This window comes from Ursus maritimus, unplaced genomic scaffold (assembly GCF_017311325.1).
Source record: "Ursus maritimus isolate PB19 unplaced genomic scaffold, ASM1731132v1 scaffold_16, whole genome shotgun sequence".
Taxonomy (NCBI): Eukaryota; Metazoa; Chordata; class Mammalia; order Carnivora; family Ursidae; genus Ursus; species Ursus maritimus.
The window spans coordinates 952,946-959,084 of NW_024424008.1; positions in this window are offsets into that span (position 1 = coordinate 952,946).

The following is a 6,139-nucleotide window of genomic DNA, read 5'->3' on the forward strand; positions in this document are numbered from 1 at the left end:
TATGTGAGGGAAAAACTTTCTGGTTATAATGTGCATGTTGTCCTCTTAAGCATGTGCTACTCTGGACCTATGTGAGTAAGTATCTAAGGTGTTTCCTTATAAGACAGCAAGAATTCAAATTTGAGTTAATCATTATAAGTATTTCAGAAGAATTCAGAATTTAAGCATTACCCAAAACACAAAGACCCAAAGTTAGGTTAAGGATCACCACATTGGATGTGAGTCCCATAACCTCAGGTAGAATGGTATATATAGAGAGTTTGATGAAAGATATCAAAGAAGCAGGAATTTCAACACACCCAAAAGTGGGGAAAATACAAAGAAAGGCACACTTAGGCATATCATAATCAAACTATGAAAATCAATGATAAAGGGTGATTGGAACATTCATTCTAAGGAACAACAAGAAAAATGATGGCTGTTTTCTCATCAGAATCAATAAGGGTCAGAAGATAACAAAACCATATATTTGGAGAAAAAAATGACAATCTGAAATTCTATATGCAGAAAAAATATCCTTCAGCAGCGGGAGCATAAGGACTTGGTGCAAGAAACTAGAAGTATTGAACATTTAAACTATAAAAGGTTTTTAAGTTTAATAAAAAGAGTACTTTGATACCTTTATAGGTTTTCCCATGTTCCATGATTTTTCCTCCTTTTGTGAAAAACAAAAATTCAAGAGGATGTTGGGCAGAGAACTAGGTATGCAGCAAGCAAATAATACACCTAGAAATACAAACATGATTTCTAGGTAGAAAAATTACATAGAACAAAATATAAGCTTAATTGTTTTGTGATACGTTCATACTTACTAATAAAAGTAGGTCTACAAGCATCAGTAAATTTACTTATAAGACATTACTAAGGGTTGCCCGGGTGGTTCAGTCAGTTAGTGTCTACCTTTGGCTTGGGTCATGATCCCAGGGTCCTGGGATGGAGCCCCACAAAGGGCTCCCTGCTCAGCAGGGGGCCTCCTTCTCTTTCTTCCCCTGCCCCCACCCCTACCCCCACCCATACTCACTCTGGCTATTTATCTCTGTCAAATAAATAAATAAATACTTTTTTTTTTTTTTTTTAAAGACAATACTTAGAGAAAGAGGTTAAGTAGCTTCAATTTATAGAGGGGCCAGGCTCCCTTAAGGGCACCAGAATTTGTAACACAGGGAGCTATAGGAAAACAATTCCAAGAGCATGGCAGTCTATTTTGAATGAAGTCAATAAGGTTGTTTACCTTATATTTAACAGACAGACTGCCAGGGAAGTCAGAAAGTCTGCTCACACCCTCTAGCTTCCTGTTAGCTCTGTTTTTGTATCTGTTTCTGAAACATAAAGATACAATGTTCCTTCTGCCACCTGGACTTTTTAGCATTTTACCGGCATCTGGGTTAGTTAGCAGAATCCCTTGCCTGCAACCTGCCACTGCAGAGAGCATGAGGTTAGTAGAGCGTGCAGTGCTTTCTATGTGAGCTGTTTTATTATATATAACATGCTTATACCATGTCTTAAATAATCTCACTTCAAGATATCCCACACAATGTTCCCTGTTTTCCTCAAAGCCCCCCCCCCCCATCTGCCTGTATCTCATTTGCTGGCAATGGCAGTCACACAGTCATTTAAACCAAAACTCTCAGAGTTATTCTTGACCCTTTGCCCTTTATAACCTTAACAGTACAATCCAGCAGCCACTACATCTTACTGAATTATTTGATATCCATCAAATATAGCATATGTCATTCATCTCTGCCATCTTTAGTTGTGACATTTATTCATTCCCATGTAGTCTGTGGCATAGCCTCCTAATTATTTCTCCTGTTTCTGGTTTTTCTTATACAGTCCACCTCCTCACATGATCAACTATCTTTCAAAAGTCAGATATGACTATTTTGCTTAAAATCTTATCACTGAAAACATCATCTTTCAAACAAAAAAATGTTAATTCATATTGTAAGTTTTTCTTACCTCTCTCAAGCTCCTAGTCTTGCCACTGCTATCCTTCAGTGTGCTCCGGAAATTCTAGCAGCTCTGGGATCATGCTCTATGGTTTTATTTTTTATGACTTTAAACTGCCTCTACCTTTGGACTTGATTAATTTTTCGCTTATTGGCTTGATGAACTCTTATCTGTCTTTTTAATTCCTGATGAACATTTTCTGAGTCTCTAAAGTGTTTGCTGTCTACCTTCACCATTGACGAACCCTCTCATCCAGTAGTCCCATATCTTTCACACACACTGATGATCACAAGTATTACACCTTGTGGTAAGTATTCCTTTACTTGTCCCAACTACTCCACTACCAATACGAGACATGAAATAAAAGGGCCATATATTAAGGACTTTGTGTCTCCAGTGTTTTGCTCACTTTTTGATACAGAGGAAGCAACTAACTGTCAGTGATTTGATATCAACTGAGATATTCTTTCCGCCAGATAATGTCACATTACAATAGTGTAAAGTTGGTTTTGAATCATGAGAGCATCTTATGTTCTATGTTGGCAAATGGGGAAGGTGGTGGTTCTGGACTCCCTAAATAGCCCTTCATCAACAAATACATTCCTCCTCCAGTTTAATCAAAGATAATACATCCTCTTAATTTTCATCAATGCTGTGCTTTCTTTCAAAAAGCAACTCCATGTGGAAGTGTAACATTATGTCCAAAGGACACCGATGTGCTGAATCCTATGGGTACAGAGGGAATTATTTTGAGACATGGAAAACAGCATTTCGTGACTATGTTTTTGAGTGACAGACATAAGTCCAAAACATCCTTTTTTTTGTTCATAATGGAATATGCTAATACATATGTTATTCTATATTTTATTTTCATTTTTTTCCAGAAACTATTATTATTCCAAATTTTGCTACCACTCAAGGAATAAGCCAAACATATTCAAATAATAGAGAACAACAATTTATGTGTGCCAAATATATATTTTCAGCCCCTTAAACTTTTTTGGGGGGGCGAGGGCTTGAGGAAAAGACTTAGATGTATTTTGAAAGATCATTAAAGGCAATTTATTTTTCTCAACAACAAAAAAAGACATAGAAAATAGAGAAAACTTAACTCATGTCTGCAGCTTCAGCTTCATCCCATAAAATTTGCCCCATTTTCCATCTTAAACAAAAGAAAGACAGGCAAAGAAGTAAGGAAAAAGAGAAAGCTTTTTTTCTTACGTAAGCGATTGTCTCAAATTGCCATAATCTGGAGTGTTCAGGAGCCTCTCCCCTTGCACTGGTAATTTTCATTTCACTGCACTTTCACACCTCCCACTTCAAACACTCTTCATCATCAGCTTTGATGTCTACAGATAAGTAGATCTCGCCCATATTCATTGAACACTTTGCCATATGGCTTGTGCTTTACATTCCCACCTGCACTGTTGTTATATGAAGAGATGACTTTGAAATATGTACATTTAGATCCTTTCTAACCCACTGGCTGGTCATCATTCCCACTTTCCTTCCTCCAACGATGAATTCACTGCACTATACATCATCCCACACACCTTTTTCATCATCTGTAACTGTGCCTCCTCTGAAAACCTAAATTCCAAAAACCGTATCATGGGTTGAGCATCGCGTTCTTTTCCCATACTCTAACACCCAGCACTAATTCCTTCTCTCTAGATAAACAGATTTTGTGGAATGTCACTTCAAACCTTTACTCATTAGCATCCCCAGATATCTTATTCTATTCGCTTTTGTAGGGACCAAGGGCAGGCTGCCCCAAGATGGGCCACGTTGGCATGAAGATTACTCTGAGCTGAAGATTATCAAGACCCTACAGCCTCAAGAGAAACTTTTGTCCCTCCATTAAGTACATTAAATAATCCAAATTGGGGGTCTTTCCCAGAATAAGGGTTATTAGCAGAAATAATTTTTATCTGAGTGACCCATCCATATGGTAGGGCAAACATCTCATTACCAAACATCTGCTCTTCTTCTTGCCCAGTGAACTGCATTTTTCCCTCTGAAGTCCGTATTCTCTTTAGTTCGGGATGACCTATAGACCTCATTTTACCTGTCTTTGGAATTTCCATGTCTGTGTGGATTCCCTGTATGCACACTATTACGTCTGGTTTTCTCCTGTTAATCTGTCTCGTGTCAATTTGATACTGAGTCCAGCTAGAAGGACTCTTGAAAGGGGGCATGGGACACTCTTTCTCATCTATTTTTCAGCTCTCCCACATTGTCTCCAGTGTGTTGAGCACTACTGGGGGAAATCATAGCTATAGGGATTAATATTACTTCAACTATATCTCGGTTTTTCAAACTCTAAAATGTAAGTAATAAAAATAAATTTCATTTCATTGTGTAATTTTGAAGAGTGTATAACCCAATTACATGAAATGTTTAGTCAGCCACCTGGCACCTAGAAAACCCCTAATAAGTGTTAGTTATTATTATGAGAAACAATATTCAAACAGTATTCCACAGGAGGAAAGTCTGAGTATGCCACTCAGTATGTGCTCCACTCTTACCTCCTAAAAATCATGGCAATAGCAAGTATTCATTCAAATGGCTTCTATAAGAACTAAATAAGGATATTCATATAAATAAGAAAATATTAATATAATTAAGAATTTGCATTTCTTATTTATTTATTTATTTTGATGTAAAGTTCGATGATTCATTACTTGCGTATAACACCCAGTGCACCATGCAATACGTGCCCTCCTTACTACCCATCACCAGCCTTTCTAAAAGTGACTGGAACACAGTGAGCACTTAACAAATGCTACCTGTTAATAGACTCAATTGACCTACGCTTACTGTCTTGTCTTTGTACAGGATTAGGTATTGCTGTTTAGAAGGGAAAATTGTTAAGAATTATAAATTCCCTGAAATTCCTACTCTACTTGCAAATGCTCTTAAATGTACATTCATGTTCACCACCCCCATTCAAAGACATAAGAGAAGGACTCCTTCCCCATCTGTTTGTCTAATTATCCACTCACGTGAGCTCCAAACCAACAGTCTGCTCTTAGAGAGATTCACTGAATCAATAACTTGGGTCCTATTAAATCCGAACTTCTTCCTCTCCACGGCATCCTCTCAGTCGACTGCACTGACTTTAAGACTCGCTAATGTTTTGCTGTTCTCCACTTAACTCAGCCCATTTCTCATATATTTCTTGGAAGAAAATTGAAAATTCCTTATTTTGTAACATCAGTGTATTGCCCCTGCAGATATGTGAAACTGCTTTTGCAAAGCAGGTCAATGATTGCCTCAAAACTAATGAGTATATCTCTAACTACTGAATTTTTTTGTGTCTATTTACTTTCAATTTCATCTCCTTCATGAGACCGTGAGCATCATGAAAAAGAAAATACTGGAACCCAGTAAACTCTCAATAAATTCTGAGAGCAAACTGCGTGTTTTTGTTCCTCCTCTGCAGTCTTAATTCACTTATTTGTATCCTGCAATTCATGCCTCTGACCCTCCAGAGATGGCCAATATCTCCATAGTCATTTTCTACTCTCAGTTTTCTTCAGCTGCTTTCATAGAACATAATCTTTCAACATTGTGACTGCCATGAGTTATAAAACCAAAAACCACTGTAGAAACCACTCTGTAATAGGAACTTCTTAGATTCTTGATTCTTAGATAAAAAGAAAAATACTGAATTAATACTTTTTAACCTCTGAGAATATTTCTTCCTTTTCAGGTCCAAGTCACATTACTCAAATATTCAAATGTCTCTTGTAAGCATGAATTGCGATTCTCTACCTAGAAATATTCTTTTCTCACTTGACTGCCATCTGATTGATCAAAATAATACCTCATATAATAACATGATTGTTGTTCTCTGCAAATCTTTGAATGATGGTTTTCCATTGCAGTGTCAGACAAAGTCACTTGCTTAGGGAATGGTTAAAATGTATGACAGACAGTGACTCTGGGGACATTTATCTCTGTGGATCAGAGATGGCGCCACGGCTGCCTTGCCTAGTGGATGTTATGAGATTCAAGGTCTCATCAGATTTAAGAAAGCCCAGAGGTCCTTGATTATATCCACAGGAGACATAGAGATGGAAGGTAAACAACACAGGTCAGAACTATGCAAGACATATTAACCCTGGAACATCCATAGAACACTGTGACTACCCAGAGTCTGTTTCTATTTGGGAAATACCGAATA